The 15,071-nt window shown below is 41.5% G+C and overlaps 1 non-coding gene across 1 annotated transcript; it reads right to left on the bottom strand.

Annotated features, from left to right (window-relative positions):
• Window positions 1-8,703: 8,703 nt before the first annotated feature.
• LOC121572146 lies at window positions 8,704-11,099 on the bottom strand. Its single transcript, XR_006659576.1, has 6 exons — window positions 11,042-11,099; window positions 10,518-10,882; window positions 10,014-10,364; window positions 9,684-9,815; window positions 9,442-9,476; window positions 8,704-9,085 (listed from the first exon to the last, which is right to left on the bottom strand). It is a non-coding gene; the product is annotated as an uncharacterized LOC121572146 (transcript).
• Between the last annotated feature and the right edge of the window lie 3,972 nt (window positions 11,100-15,071).

Genomic DNA, 15,071 nt, shown 5'->3' with positions numbered 1-15,071 from the left:
CCAATAATCATGTAAGGTTGTATACGTGTGAGACCTAATGTTTGCTCAAAAGTCACATGAATAATTCCAGGTGGTTGTATAGAGGAGGGAGAACCCATTCCTGTTGTATGAGACTGTCAGGAATTATCAAGATTACATTGTGGGGATCAATCCATCTGTAAAAGTATGAGATAATTCTGGGGGACTAGTCAAGACTACATATACAGGGAGAGGTGGTTGTATAGAGGGAGGGAGAACCCATTCCTGTTGTATGAGACTGTCAGGAATTATCAAGATTACATTGTGGGGATCAATCCCTCTGTAAAAGTCTGAGATAATTCTGGGGGACTAGTCAAGATTACACTATACAGGAAGGGGTGATTCAAGGTGTTGTTGTGTGAAGCTATTTTGAATTACTTGTTAAATTGACTTGTTATATAGAAGAGGTGGCTAAGGGATTTTTAACAGTACCAACCATGGGGGGGCAAATCCTACAAGAGGTCCCAGAATTTACTGGGGACGAGAAATGCTTGATGTAATTAAAATGGAATCCAGGGATAGAAGAAATCTCCATTATGTAACCAGGTGGAGGGAGAGGTATGGTTTTGAGGACGTCTAGACGCAGATAAACTCGAATCCATGCTTAAACAGATACATAAGGTGTGTAAAGGAGAAATAAGCAGTGAGAGAGAGAGAGAGTAGGAGGGGGCCAGTACCCACTGATAGCCTTACCTAATCTATTGGCGGGGAATGAAAGGGGCCCCAGCAACCTTAGATGTATACAGTAATAATAATAATATGCCATTTAGCAGACAGGCCATGAACACAGAGGACGTGGCCAGAGTGGTAGAAGGAATGACCCACCCCGAAACAGGAATAGTAATGTTTGGGCTGCCGTTAGAGGGCAGTGGGTTTCAGGGGATGCCCAGAGGACACTTTGCCATGGGCCGATCACGGAGAGTATGTTGGGAAAATAACTGAATTGTGTAATAGCCTCAGAGAGACATGCAATCCATCATGAGCAGAATAACAGACAGGACAGAGCCAAGAAAGAAGGCAGAAAGAAAAGAGAAGTGAGTGAGAGGAAAGAGAAGTGAAGGTTGAGGTCTCCGTGCCTCCCCCCAGAGCAGAGGGCAGAAAGGTTATATCCAAACTTGGCAGACCAGGCATGGAGAGAAAATCCAGATGATGAATACGTAGGAGGAGAAGGAGAGTGCAGGGGAATAATGTTGCCCCCACCGGCCCCACCTCCCTATGAGGAAGAAGGGGCTGGAGGAGGAAGGGAAGATGAAGGTGAGGAAGAGCCAGAGGTAGAGGAGTACAGGACAAGGGCAGAGAAAGTCAGACAGGAGAGAAAAGAGAGAAAAGATAGAAGAGAGAGAGAGAGAAGTCCATCCCCCAGCTTTGAGCGTGAGGAAGAGGAAGATAAGGCGTGACTAGTCCTTGAGGGAGAAATAGTAGACTCTAGTGGGGGGAAGACTAAGGAACCCTTTGATCCAAATTGTGAGGTGTTTGAATTGGCTACTATTGACTTAGCACTTCAACAGGAACAGAAACCTTATTTGACATTGACAGTAATGGGTATACACATTAAATTCCTTTGTGATACGGGAGCCTGCAGGACAGCAACCTGTGCAACAGACAAGCCAGATGGAGTCAGGATTGATGGGGAGAAAATCATAGTGCGATCTGCCTCTGGTCATCAATTTATTGAAAGGTTATCAGCCCCAATAACCCTAAAACATGACCAATCAGGATGAGAGGCAACCATACCCATCCTGATATCTAAGCTGTGTCGGGTAAATTTACTAGGACGTGATGTAATGACTAAATTGAATGTGGCTGTCATTTCCGCTGAGAGGGGAATGAAAGTACACATAGTCAGAGACAATATGGTGGTCTGTGGGGAAGGGGAGCCATGTTATTGGGATAGGCAAGATTTGTTTAGGGGGAATAACTGATATTCCCGAACCTGATGGAACTTGCTGATGATGTAGTACCAGGCCCCACTAAAATGTCCCCGATGACCTACACTGTACTCTGGTATAACAAACACCCAGGTCCAGATGCAATCTATGAGAAAGCATTATTTAAAACCACAGAAAGGACTATAGCCTTGAAATGGTTTCACTATGACAACACCCACGCAGTAGTGGAGGTGGAAATAGGGCCCCAAAGTCAGAGACTGTTCAGGGAAATATGGAGCCCACATGTGTCCCTAGCAAAGGAGCCAGCAGAGGACTGGAAAGACATGGGCCAGTGGGTATCCAAGGGTAGGAGAGGATCACTGATTGGGTCAATATTGTGAGTGGCGATCAACACAGCCCATCCACAGATAGTACATTTAGATGAGAATAGCAGATGCTGAGGAGAGGAATACCTGTTGACAGAACAACAGGAGTCAGATTTAAAAGAAGTTCCAGAGCATTTGTGGTCCCGGGGTCCAGCAGACGTAGAATTAATAAAAGGGGTAATTCCAGTACAGGTGATACCCAAATCTAATCATAGGCCATATCAGAAGCAATACCCTATGAAACCAGAAGCAATAAAAGGTTTGCAGTTTACCAAGAGCAGATTGGGAGGGACCTTGAGGGAGGACCAATTCCCGGGGAGATAGTGAGGCCAGAAACAAAGGTGCAGTGTCCTGGAAATCACAGTCTGTTTTTTTGTTTGTTTTCAGTTCTGCTGGGAGTACATTGGATGATGGGGTTTTGTATTGAATTAGAGACAGTGAGACTATTAGTCAATACCTAGGAGAGAAGAGAGGTTACGGTAGCAAAGACAGACAAGAAGGAAATGGTAATAGTGGAGACAGGAGTGAGTGGAAGTGTTACAGATTGTGACAAAACGGGACATTTTGCTAGAGAATGTGAGGAACCGTGTAGTTACTGTGCAAGGAAAGGGCACCAGAAACTGTAGGCAGAAGGGGAAGAGAGAAATCAGAGTCCTCAGGACCTGGCTGTTTGGTTGTTGTTTTTAATTGGGGTTTTCAAATAAAAAACAACACACCTAGTATGATGTTTATAAAGCCTTGTTGTTTCAATTTTGGGGGTTTTCAGCAGGTCAAGGGTGATTGGTCTTAGAGGAGCACACAGTGAATTTTATGGAGTTTTTTAGGTTTGGCTGAGTTTGGGGTATATATGATTTCTTATGAGAATGAATGTCATGAGGATCAATGAACACTTGGGATAAGTAACATTTATGCAAATATTTAGAATAATGGTAATTTTTGGTATACTATGGGATGGAATTTCAATTGCCTCTGAACTCTGTTTTAACTTTCTGGTGTTAATTAATCATCCACACTGGTAAATTCTAAAGGCATGAGAGGGAGGACTTTAAGATAGTTTATTTTACCAATAAATAAAAATAAGGGATGGCAATTGGATAAATTACCAATATTACCTAAGTGATTGTTAGGTAGGTTATAATATTGACACATGGGCAGTGACATGTGTCAAAAGGAGGGATGGATGGTAGAACAGATTAGACAACACTTTGTTGCACATGGGATTACTAATTATAAAAAACTATAATAATAAGAAAAACAAACTTTTGTTCAAGATGTGTTATCTGTGCTCAAAATAATCACCAGGGCAGACAAAGGGCACCTCAGGGTGAGTATCCTCCGGCTAAGTACCCTTTCCAGCAATTGGAAATGGATTTTATAGAGTTATCACGGAGTGAAGGGAAGAAATTTAGAGTAACCCCAGATAAAGATTGGTTATCCCCCTTTGAGAAAGTGTTTGGAAGACCTTACAGAATGCCACAGTTGGCAGGACCAGACAGGCAGACATAGAACTAGAAGAGCACCCTAGCAGAACACGTGAGAAGGTAGTTTATTAACCACACCTGTATGTCAGAGGTTTTGTGCCCTACAGGTGAACTAAAGGAGAAGGTGACCCACTCTATCTAACCAGGAGACTGGGTGTGGATCCAGTCCCTAAAGAAGAAAAAACTGGAAGCAGCCCCCGTTGGGGAAGGTCTATATCAGGTCCTGTTGGTGACGGCCTTCGCTGTAAGAATCGCCTAAAGATCCACCTTGGTGCATGTCACTCACTGCAAAAAGGTAAACCCAGTTACACCTGACGAACAAACACAGAGTTAGGAGAAAGAACCCGATCACCACTAGGGCTCGGGGGTTGGCTCCTTAACGAAGATTCCCTTACCCTGTCTGATCATCCCTGTGAGTTCGATAGAAGGTAAAGCAATGGGTTGGCCTCTGGCGTCTGACATGTTCTCAGGGCGAGGGTGGGGATTCACAGGTCTCCTGACGGTAGGTAGCTGTCTGATTGTGGGGGCCATATTCCTAACACACACGGACCCTCCTGTTTCAGCCAGAAGTGGTAGTTAACCTAACATAGTTGAAAAGGCATAGGAGACAGCTAGACGTCGAGGGAAAGGGGAAATACTAGGGACTTTAGGGAAGGACATCACCATATGTATGTCACCATGTACATCCTGGGACTATGTAGTTGCTTCTACCAAGCGGGGGATATGTCAATCTCCATACACAGTTTAGGGACAGGTGTAGTATTGTGAAAGTAGGGAATTATCAGAAATGGCAGTGCGACCCCATATGAGGGTAGGTACTGTCTGAAAGTCTGAATTATGCTAAAACAGATTACAGACCTGACAAGTGAGATATCTTCTTCAACTGGGGCACCTATAGAGTAAACCTCTCTGAGGGGAGGTAGTGAGACAGTGTAAACTATAGACCTGAAGGAAGTAGTACAGATGGAGACGGAGTAAATAGATTTTAACCTGTGGTTGGAATGGATTCAGTATACGGTCTAAAGAGGACTGTTATGCCTGTAGGACAGCCAAACCAAGGTTAACAACTACTCCCATTCCCTTGACAGGCTTTAACTCTGTGTCAGGTTTATCCTCCATGCAAGCCACCTGGGAATGTGGTGAAAGAGTCTTGTAGTAACTTGCACTTTCTGTATCCCCTGATACACAAAGTCACCCCGACCTAGGTTGCCTCCGTTTGAAGTCTCAGGGGATTCTTATTATTGTTTTCTAGGACTAGGTAAGGATAGGATACAGGGTAGGGCATCTAGCTCCTGCTCCCACACAGAGAATGTCACAACTAAAGAGACCATGACTAATCTCTCCTCTTTGTTGCAGCCAGAGGATTTTAGGAACCAAAACCAGGCCCGTGCTGACATCTGATGGTTGTGTGGTGATAACAGATTGTGAACTCACCTACATATGCAAAAAATCAAACGTGTCAGAGACTGGTGAGTTGTCACGTAGAAAGTAGGACCTCCTCCTGGGATCCTTTGATGAAAGGATATATATTGATGGGATAGCAGTACCTCGAGGGGTTCCAGAACAATTTAAAGCTAGGAATCAGATCGCAGCTGGGTTTGAATCAAGTATTTTCTGGTGGTCAACAATAATAAAAACGTAGATTGGATGAATTATGTTTACTATAACCAGCAAAGATTTATAAACCACACTCGTGATGCAATAAAGGGATTAGCTGAGCAGACAGCGGCAACTAGCTTAATGACATGGCAGAATAGAATAGCTTTAGATATGCTTTTGGCTGAGCGGGACGGAGTTTGTGTTCTGTTTGGATCTATGTGCTGTACTTTCATCCCCAACAATACAGCACGGACGGGTCCGTGACCAAAGCGCTTCAGGGACTCACCACGCTGGCGAAACGAACTGGCTGAGAACTCTGGTATTGATAGCTCCTAAACAGTTAGTTTGATAACATATTTGGTAAATTGAAAACTATTGTTGTAACTATTCTGGGTGAAGTTATAGCTTCTATGGTATACTTGTTCTTTGTGGATGTTGTCTTATTCCCTGTGTCTGAGGGTTGGTGAGCAAGGCGGTTTCCCAACAGATGGTGAGATACGGCCCAATCCCGGACTCCGACTGAAGGATATGACCTACCAGGCTTGGTGGAGGGCAGCCGCACGATCCAGATAATTTGAGACTGGATGTTTTCCTAGAACTATAAATCTCTAGTTTAAAAGTTATTGTAATGATCTTTCGCGTATTAAAGTCTCATTTTAAGTATGATGTACTAGTTACCATTGCTAAAAAAGTAACGCGTTATGCTTTTTTAATCATGGGGTAACCCTGATGAACCTGTAATGTTTTAATATGCAAACCAACTTATATACTTCAATGAGTGTGATTCATTTCTATAACAACATATATTTTGTATGTGTGTAATATTTAGTCAAAGGGTGGAATTGATAGATTAATTATTAATGACTAATTATTACACCCTGAAACTGTGTATAATGTGTTAGAAATGTGTGAGTGTAGGACCAGTAAAGGCTATGGCATTGAGCCACTATTTAGCAATGTGAGTAAAGAGTTAGGCCAGACAACAAAGACAACTGAGAAACTAAGATAAAGAGGCCTCCCAATTTAGGGAGGGGGAAACTGTTATGAAAACATGGTGCAGAATATTGTGAGAACGGCAATAACTGAGTAATGCAGGGAGTAGGATATGTGTGTGTGTGTGTGTGTGTGTATGCATGTGTGTATATGTGTGTGTGTGTGAACTGAAGGTCAGTAGAGCAGTTTTAGAGTGGAAAACTACAGCCCGCCTACAGAGGGGGAGGGATTTCTTTTTGTGATGACGTAGAGTATAAAAAAGATGGACTCTGAAATTGTGATGGCAGAATTCTCAATGATTAAATATCTCTGACTATGCAGACCGGGACTCTGGCCGTTACTTAAATCCCAAAAGACTTACAACCTTTTGGGAGACGCACAGAGACACTAAAATAGTTTGTTAAATAATTCACATAACATAATTAGATACAGTATGATATTTTAACATACTCAAACAAGACTGGGATTATTTCACGGCCGTTGCTTCATGGGAGTTTACACAACGTGTCTCAGAAATGTGTCCATCCTGCCCTCTCCCTCTTCCACACTGATCTGTTCATTGAGAAGCTCAGTGCAGCAGCATTTTTGTGTGTCCATGTTCAGATTCAAAAATAAAGAAAAGAGAAGTTTGCTGATCAGAAAACCCTGCACATTCATTTACAAGTATGATAGCTGTACCTACATTTGGTGCCCCGTGTGAGGAGAATACATAATGTGTAAAACATTTTTTTATTTTTTATAATCAGCTCTTAGAATGTCTTTCCTTCAATGTCCAGCCTGGTTCCGAATCACTTGAGTTGATTGATTGGCTAAAGAGAACCACACATCATCTTGACATTCTGATGGAAGAAAATCAGAAATTGAAATTGGAAACATAGATTCCTACTAAACTTTCTCTTTCTTCACTGATCTTGAATCATGAGATATGCACGATCTCCAAAATAGTATTAATTTATACCAGAATATTCCACAATGATACGATCCAACATCAGTATGGGCAACATTCCAAAGTGTCAAATTGAAACAAAAATCATAATTTGCAGCTCAAAATGAGACATATTTGCAAAATCTCCCTGGAATTGCACTTTTTCATAGTAGGTTGTGTGAGAACAAATCCATGTCCTGGTGTGTGTTTCAGCCCTATCCAGGATAACACTGAGTCTACAGTGGAGAAGCACTCCAGAGTCACAGATCCCCCTATGGGCAACAATTCTGTCAGCACAGGCTGAGATACAATGGGATGCATGGTACCATCTGGAACACACAGGACAGAGGACATAGTTGGAGATGGAAATATTTGCTAATGGTGTAAATCATCCAGAGGTAAAGGGTTCATGTTTGGCTAATTGATGTAATCAATTCACAACCCAATTTGCATAAGAGTTACAGTAAAGCCATGTCAATATGTTGAGCCAAGGTGGAGGATATTGTCAGATATCTTACAGTAAATAGCTACTGAAACACAGGAGAAATTGACTGCACATACAGTGCTTACAAGTGAGAAGCAGAATCGCCATATAGATGAATAGTGGGGTCATCTTGTAATCCATCCTGAGTGGTTACTCTCGCCCTGAACCAAATGGACTGGTGTAGTACTGTGATCAGTAGGCTTCTTGCGTGACAGTTACAGAGAAAGGCAGAAAGGAAACTTTTTTCTCTGATTGGTGGGAGATACATCAAATCACACCCTGCCTGGTAGGTGTGTGAACCAACACTGCACTTCTTACAAAGAGAGCATTTATTGTAAATCATATAAATGTTTAGCTATGCAGTATGTGGAGTCAGAGAGATTCTCATGTTCTCTCCTGAAAAAAATATTTTTATCTCAACTAGACTAAACATTGTTATATAATGGTTGGTGTTCGCCTGACACATATTCACCTAAACTGCTATTCCTTTGATCATATTGTATATTTGTATATGTGATAGCAGAGATGTACTGTAGACAGAGAATAGAGATGTACGGAGTTTATCAATTAATGGTTTATTATGTTAAAAACACACAGTCATAGAGCAAAAATGGGATTGTCTGTCAGATTATTTGTTACAATAAAAAGCTGTAAAAAGTTATGGTGTCACGATCGTTGAGAGACGGGTCGGACCAAGGTGCAGCGTGAAAAGCGTACATGTTTATTCACCCAAATAAACATACAAACAAAACAAGAAACAACGTAACGTGAAGTCCAAAAGGCTATACAAATACCAGCCTAAACAGGAACAAGATCCCACCATACAAAGTAGGCAATAGGCTACCTAAGTATGATCCCCAATCAGAGACAATGAGCGACAGCTGCCTCTGATTGGGAATCATACCCGGCCAGACATAGAAATAGACTACCTAGAACATAAACATAGAAAATTTAACATAGATTTCCACACCCTGACTCAACAAACAAGAGTTCTATAGGTCAGGGCATAACATATGGCTATTTAACGCATTACAGGATCATTATATACATCTAACTTACAGACAATGTTAAAATTACAGTTTCTTTGTTGCATTGTAAATTCCATACCAATTTCAGATACTAAAAGTTTCATTAGGCTACAAATAGTTAAATGGTTTTTCTTGGAGTCTTTTTGACAGTGGTGATACCTCTCACTGCTGCTGCAGGTATTTGACCTCAGAGTACACTGCATCCTCTCCGCTGGTCTTCTCTCTTGCTCTTCTAAAGGAGGAGGAGTTCTTCTTGGGGGTGAAACTCACAGCTGCATAGTTCAACACGTCACTGTCTTGATTCTGAGGGGGGTGGAGCCGTGTGAAAATACATTATGATGATATCATGATCTACTATATAATGTTTATATTCTCCTGTGGAAGAAAAGACTCTACAAAAGACAGGACTGTTCAGACTGTACACCCACTACAATGACCTGACAGTCAGTGGAACAGTGACAGACAGAAGTTTCATGGAAAAATTAACAACGATCACAAAGATCAGAAGGCTTCATCTAGTACAGTGACCTATTGCTTCCAAGAAACCTTAATAACATAAATAGCACATATAAGCAGATTACTAGCTGCAAGGAAAGTTAAATAGCAGTTTCTTGTAAAAACTGAAAATATACTGTATTTATAAATGTTGACAAATGTACCTGATTGCCCTGGGACGTTGGGACATCTGTCCTCCCTTCAAAGAGATTGAAATAGAGGAAGGCCAGCTATTATTTTTATGACAATCTATCTCTTTTTATCCACATGTAGTTAATTAACAATGCTTATACTTTGGTTATTTAACTGATATTTACAGAAGGTACATTGCATAGAGATGCATGAAACATTAGATACATCAGCTATAACGTTAGATACATTGGATACATTAGATATAAAGTACTACCTCTGCTATCTCTGTTCTGAGTCTTGCACAGCACCCAGACAAGTAGAAGGGTCACTATCCCCAGAACGATGTTGGAGACGACCAAGGCCAGAACAGTAGGACTCAGATCAAATGGAGAATCATGCTCTGGAACTGTGGAAAGGGTATCAGGGAATTCATATTGTATTTATGAGCGCTTAGGAAGATCATCAAACAATAAAATATGGCATCAAAAGCTAATGGTGATATTGTATAGCTTGTTGAGACATATGTATGGGATCGTTTTGAGGTAGGCCGTTTGCATGAATATACAGTATTGTTGGGGATATTTACAAATTAAATTGGAATTACCTTGAATGTACAGCTTGGTCCCGTTCCCAAAAAGTATTTCCCCACATGAGGCCACAGCACAGTAGTAAGTCCCAGCATCAGAGAGGCTGAGGTTCCTCTTGGGGAGGTTGTAGACACAGCTCTGTGTGGGAGACACAGCCTCAGGGCTCTTCTCACACTGATCACTCCTGTCTCCATGGGAGTAAAGGATTCCTGGACGGGATTCTCCTGAGCCATGTCTGAACCAATAGACACTGTGTTCTCCTGTACAGGTCTCAGTGTGTATTGTACAGTTCAGAGTCACAGAGTCTCCTGGCTGGACTGACTCAGACACAGGCTGCTGGAGCACATACATGTTTCTGGACTCTGATCCTGACAAGAAGTTCAATAAACCCATTGAATCGCTAGAATATTTCTGTAGAAAGTTTTCAACCTCAACATTTGTTAAATTAACATCTAATCTGATTAAGATAATACTCCATATTTACACCGCATATCTGTAAATTCAGTTTGACAAAAACGTACCTTTTATTATGAGAATGGCTCCCCTTCTCCCAACTCCACCTTGTTGCCATAAGCACTTCCACAGTAGTATGTGCCTGAATCAGAGAGCTGCATGTCTGAGATCCTTAGGTGATTCTTTTCTTGGCCATTTTCCACTGAGAAGCGAGGGTTATCCTTAAACTCATGGTAGAATGTTGCGTTCATGTCAAACTTATAGACGGTTGATAAGAGTTGAAGCTTATCTCCCAAGGGTTGCTTGTACCAGGAGAAATGCATGGCCATGTGGCCTTCATAGAAGCAGTGCACAATCACTGCATCTCCAACGTTGGCTGATATGAGAACACTGTCCTGACGTATGGATGAGGACTCAGTACCAGCTACCACATGTATTAAAGAGCATGAACAATACAGTACATTTGCTGTTACATACCCCAAATACAACTTATAATATTCAAAGTTGCTGTAAAGTATTAAATATGATATCTCATGCATTAAAATCAAGGGCGGACATCACATAAGCAGAGAAATATAAAAGTTGGACTTACCCATCTCTACAAGAAGTGGAAATATTATACACAGTGTGATCCTCTTTGAAGTTGACATCCTCTTCACAACCTGTCTTGAGTGGAAAAAGTCCACCTATGTAGACAACACTTCAACAATGGAGTTACAGATGATTGGTCGAACTGGACGCATCATTTTTGTTGACGCCTTATTCCGTTAAGACAATCTTCTTCACATTGTACAGAGTCACAGAGTCTCGTGGCTGGACTGAATCAGACACACAAATATTTTAATATAGGTATATTCTTATCCTTATATATTTAGTACAAATTTAGTAATGATCATTCAAGTTTGAAATCCCTTATTCTTTATCTCTACAGCTACTGTTGTTTACGTCAAGACACACAAAAAAACATAAATTGATTTTTTTTTTAACGAACACAATACAGTAATACTCTTTTAGTGATCTCTAATTCTGGACTTTTACTCAATTGGCTGGATGGATAGAACACCTTCCCATGATTTTGTTATTGAGGAGGCAGATTCCTCTAGGCCTATAGGTGATGATAATACTTCACAGTTAAAACTGTGTTGTGTTTGACTAAGAACTACAGATCTAGGTCAAATGACCTCATGAATAGCTCATTGTGTTTTTTCACAGATTTCAGTAGACTATGTATAGATAAGCTGCCTCATCAAAAGAGTTGGTTTACTGTTGTTTAAAATGGTCAACTTGAAGAGCAAGTAGTATAGCCTACGGTATGAGAGAGCTAAGAGTTCTGAGACATCCGTCTGAAAACCACAGAAACAGAGAAACAGAGAAAGAGAGAGCGACAGAGAGAGAGAGAGATAGAGAGAGAGAGAGAGAGAGAGAGAGAGAGAGAGAGAGAGAGAGAGAGAGAGAAAGAGAGAGAGAACAACAGAGAGAAAGAAAGAGAGCGAGGGTCCTGTGTACAAAGCCAGCAGGCCCTAACAAAGCGCAGATACATCCTCATCTTGTGTTCATCACAGACCGCAGACTAACTGTAAATCTGTCATTCTCATTGACAGCAAGTCTAAGAAGCGGTAGATCTGTTCTAAGTGCACTATTTCTATGCTTCCTGTTCTTAAAACAACAATGTGTAACTGTTGGCCGACCTGACCAAATTCACATAGAAATGTGAGTTATAGATCTTTCATTCTCATTGAAAGCAAGTCTAAGAATCGGTAGATCTGTTCTAAGTGCTCTATTTCTAAGCTTTCCGTTCTTAAGTTTAGTTTTTTGCATCATTTACTTTCGGTTTTGTACACCAGGTTTAAACAGCTGAAAATACAATATTTTGAGTTATTAAAAATGTATTTCACAGCGGTTTAGATGGTACAATGATTCTCTACACTATGCATTGCTTGTTTTATCCCATAAACAGAAATTAGGCAAACTATTAGAATTTTAGCAACCAGGTGTAGCGATTTCTGCATATTTCACTTTTAAAGATGCCTGTGTATGGCCTAAATAAATACATTCAACTTCCTTTGTCTTGACTGTTGTTAAATGCTTTATTCATCTAATCACAAGCAAGTCCATTTAAAATGAGTTTGGCAGAGATGCAATGTACTTAATTCAAGTAGCTACAGTAATTATTAGTTACAGTAATTCAGCTAATAATGTTAATAAAATGAGAATTAATAAAAAGCGAATTCATTGGACTGTTTCATTCATCCAGTTCTACTGTCTGATCCCAGCATACACTGTCTCTTCCTCCATTTGGCTTCTCTGTCTTCCAGACCTGTTCTTCTTCTTTCTCAGATTCAGAGCTACGTAATGGAGATTGTCTGCATCTTGGGCCTGTGAGAAACAATTACTATATGTTATTATTCACTATAAACATTTTCATACATATTTTTTTGGTAATCCAAAATGTAAGGAATTCTACTTACCCCTGCATCCGTACAAGAGACTGCTGGACATGTTGTCATAGAGACGGGTCCTGAAAAGAAACACACCAAAGATACAGATACAACCCCTTCATCTGCTACAGATACAGTTGAAGTTGACCAGCTGGATGCAGTTTTTACCGCTATAAAGGCTGCTTTCCCCAAACGCACAGACTGGCAGAAGAGCCAGAAGAACCATACAGGGAACTGATTAAAAATTTAGTGACTACATGGAAAGAATGGAGACTGTCTTCCTCCAACACTCAGGCCTGACGCCTGACCAAGACTCAGTTGAAGGAAAATTAAACAAAGGACAGAAAGACAGCTGATGTACTACTCTGGAGGAGGAAGAAGACATCGAGAAAATGGTGGCAACCATGGAAACCAAAGAGGTAGAGGAAGAGGTAGAGGTCGAGCTGCTCCTGCTGGAGCTGACGGAGGGCGAGACTGGAGTTGCTACAACTATGGGAAGCAAGGGCATTTTTCAACACACTGCCCAGTAAGGCCAAGGAGAGTGGCCGTACCCAGCTGTGGGCGTGCAGGTGAACAACCCATTTGGAAGAGGAGGTGGACGATGGGGCTGCCAACCATAGGATGAGGCGGAAACAGAAGAAGAAACTAATGAAGAAGACAATGATGAAGAACCAGAAGAAACCTGTCAAATGCAAAAATTGACCACCTTGTCAACCCAAAAACCCCCTTATTGATATTTTAGTTAATAAACATAAAATTCAATTTTTGGTGGACACTGGGGCCGCGGTCTCACTGTTGAAAATGTCTGCCCTGTCTGTCACCCCCTCAAAAAACAATGCACACAGTTGGAGCGTCTGGAATTCCATCGGAAGAATGTTTGACTTTTCCACTGAATGTGGAGTGGGGAGAGGGCAAATGGAGACACCGATTCCTGTACTCCTCCGCCTGCCCAGTAAATCTATTAGGAAGAGATTTGATGTGTAAAATGAATTTATCTGTTGCCTGCACTGAAGAATGATAGTCATTGGGATCGAGAGAAAATGGAATCTTCCCTTGCCTGATGAACTGTTACAATGCTTGGCACCTGAATGATCAGCATGTTGAGGAACAGCTGAGAGAGCAATCACTCTCTTCCCCGTTGCATGGTAACTGGGAAGTGTCTGAATACCTACATTGTACTGCTGCTGTTCCCTCATGCGAAGAGGACCCTGAATACCAACAGAGATGGTAAAAAAAAATGAGAAAGTTGAGATAACCATGAATGGGATATACAGAGGAGAAGACATCGTAGGAGCTGGAGTTGTTGACGGATACTAAGATGAGTTTGTATGAAGTCACTGGCTCTGTTCCCCATTGTAGCTTATCAAAAGCACCTGGAAAGCAATGGAAATATGTGGGTATTTGGATGAAGAAAGTGATGGAAGCAACTGATTGGGTGGCCTGGGAAGGGGAAAGAAAGTGGTCAGCTTCAACAGCAACTTTCTATTCCCCATACCGGCTACTGCAATGACAACACCAATAAAATAACCAATTCCCGTTGAAACCATGCCTGTGGTATTACAAGATAATTCATAGATTGATTGGCTAGAAGATATACCTGAAGAACTGTGGGCTAAATCAAAGACCGACATTGGACGCCTGAAAGGAGCTGCACCAGTTCTGGTAATTCCAAAAAGCAACCACAGACCTTTTCCAAGCTCAGTACCCTCTTAGCAAAGAAGCCGAAAAAGGGTATAATTCCCGTTCAGTAGTCGTTAGTTGAAAGAGGCGCTCTGGTTCCCTCCCTGATTTCGCCATGTAACAAACCAATTTTACCTGTTAGGAAACCATCTGGTGATTATCGTTTTGTGCAAGACCTTAGACTAGTAAACAATGCTGTACATGCTAGAGCGCCCCTGGTGCCTAACACTGTTACCATTTTATCCCAGGTGCCTCCAGGTAGTTGTTGTTTTTCAGTAATTGATTTAGCTAATGCTTTCTTTAGCATCCCTGTGGCTGAAGAGTCACAGGACTGGTTCCCGTTTACATTTCTTGGGGCTAAATGGAAATGGACGGTGATGCCACAAGGCTACATGGAATCACTGGCGATCTTTGCCCAAGAAATATCTCGAAACCTAGAGGGTTTTGTTGCTCCGGGAGGGAGTACTTTGGTTCAGTATGTTGACGATTTGTTGGTTTGCTCAC

Source organism: Coregonus clupeaformis, unplaced genomic scaffold, assembly GCF_020615455.1.
Source record: "Coregonus clupeaformis isolate EN_2021a unplaced genomic scaffold, ASM2061545v1 scaf1416, whole genome shotgun sequence".
Taxonomy (NCBI): Eukaryota; Metazoa; Chordata; class Actinopteri; order Salmoniformes; family Salmonidae; genus Coregonus; species Coregonus clupeaformis.
The sequence above is the reverse complement of the archived record's forward strand: the minus strand, read 5'-3'. Positions and strand labels throughout refer to the sequence as shown.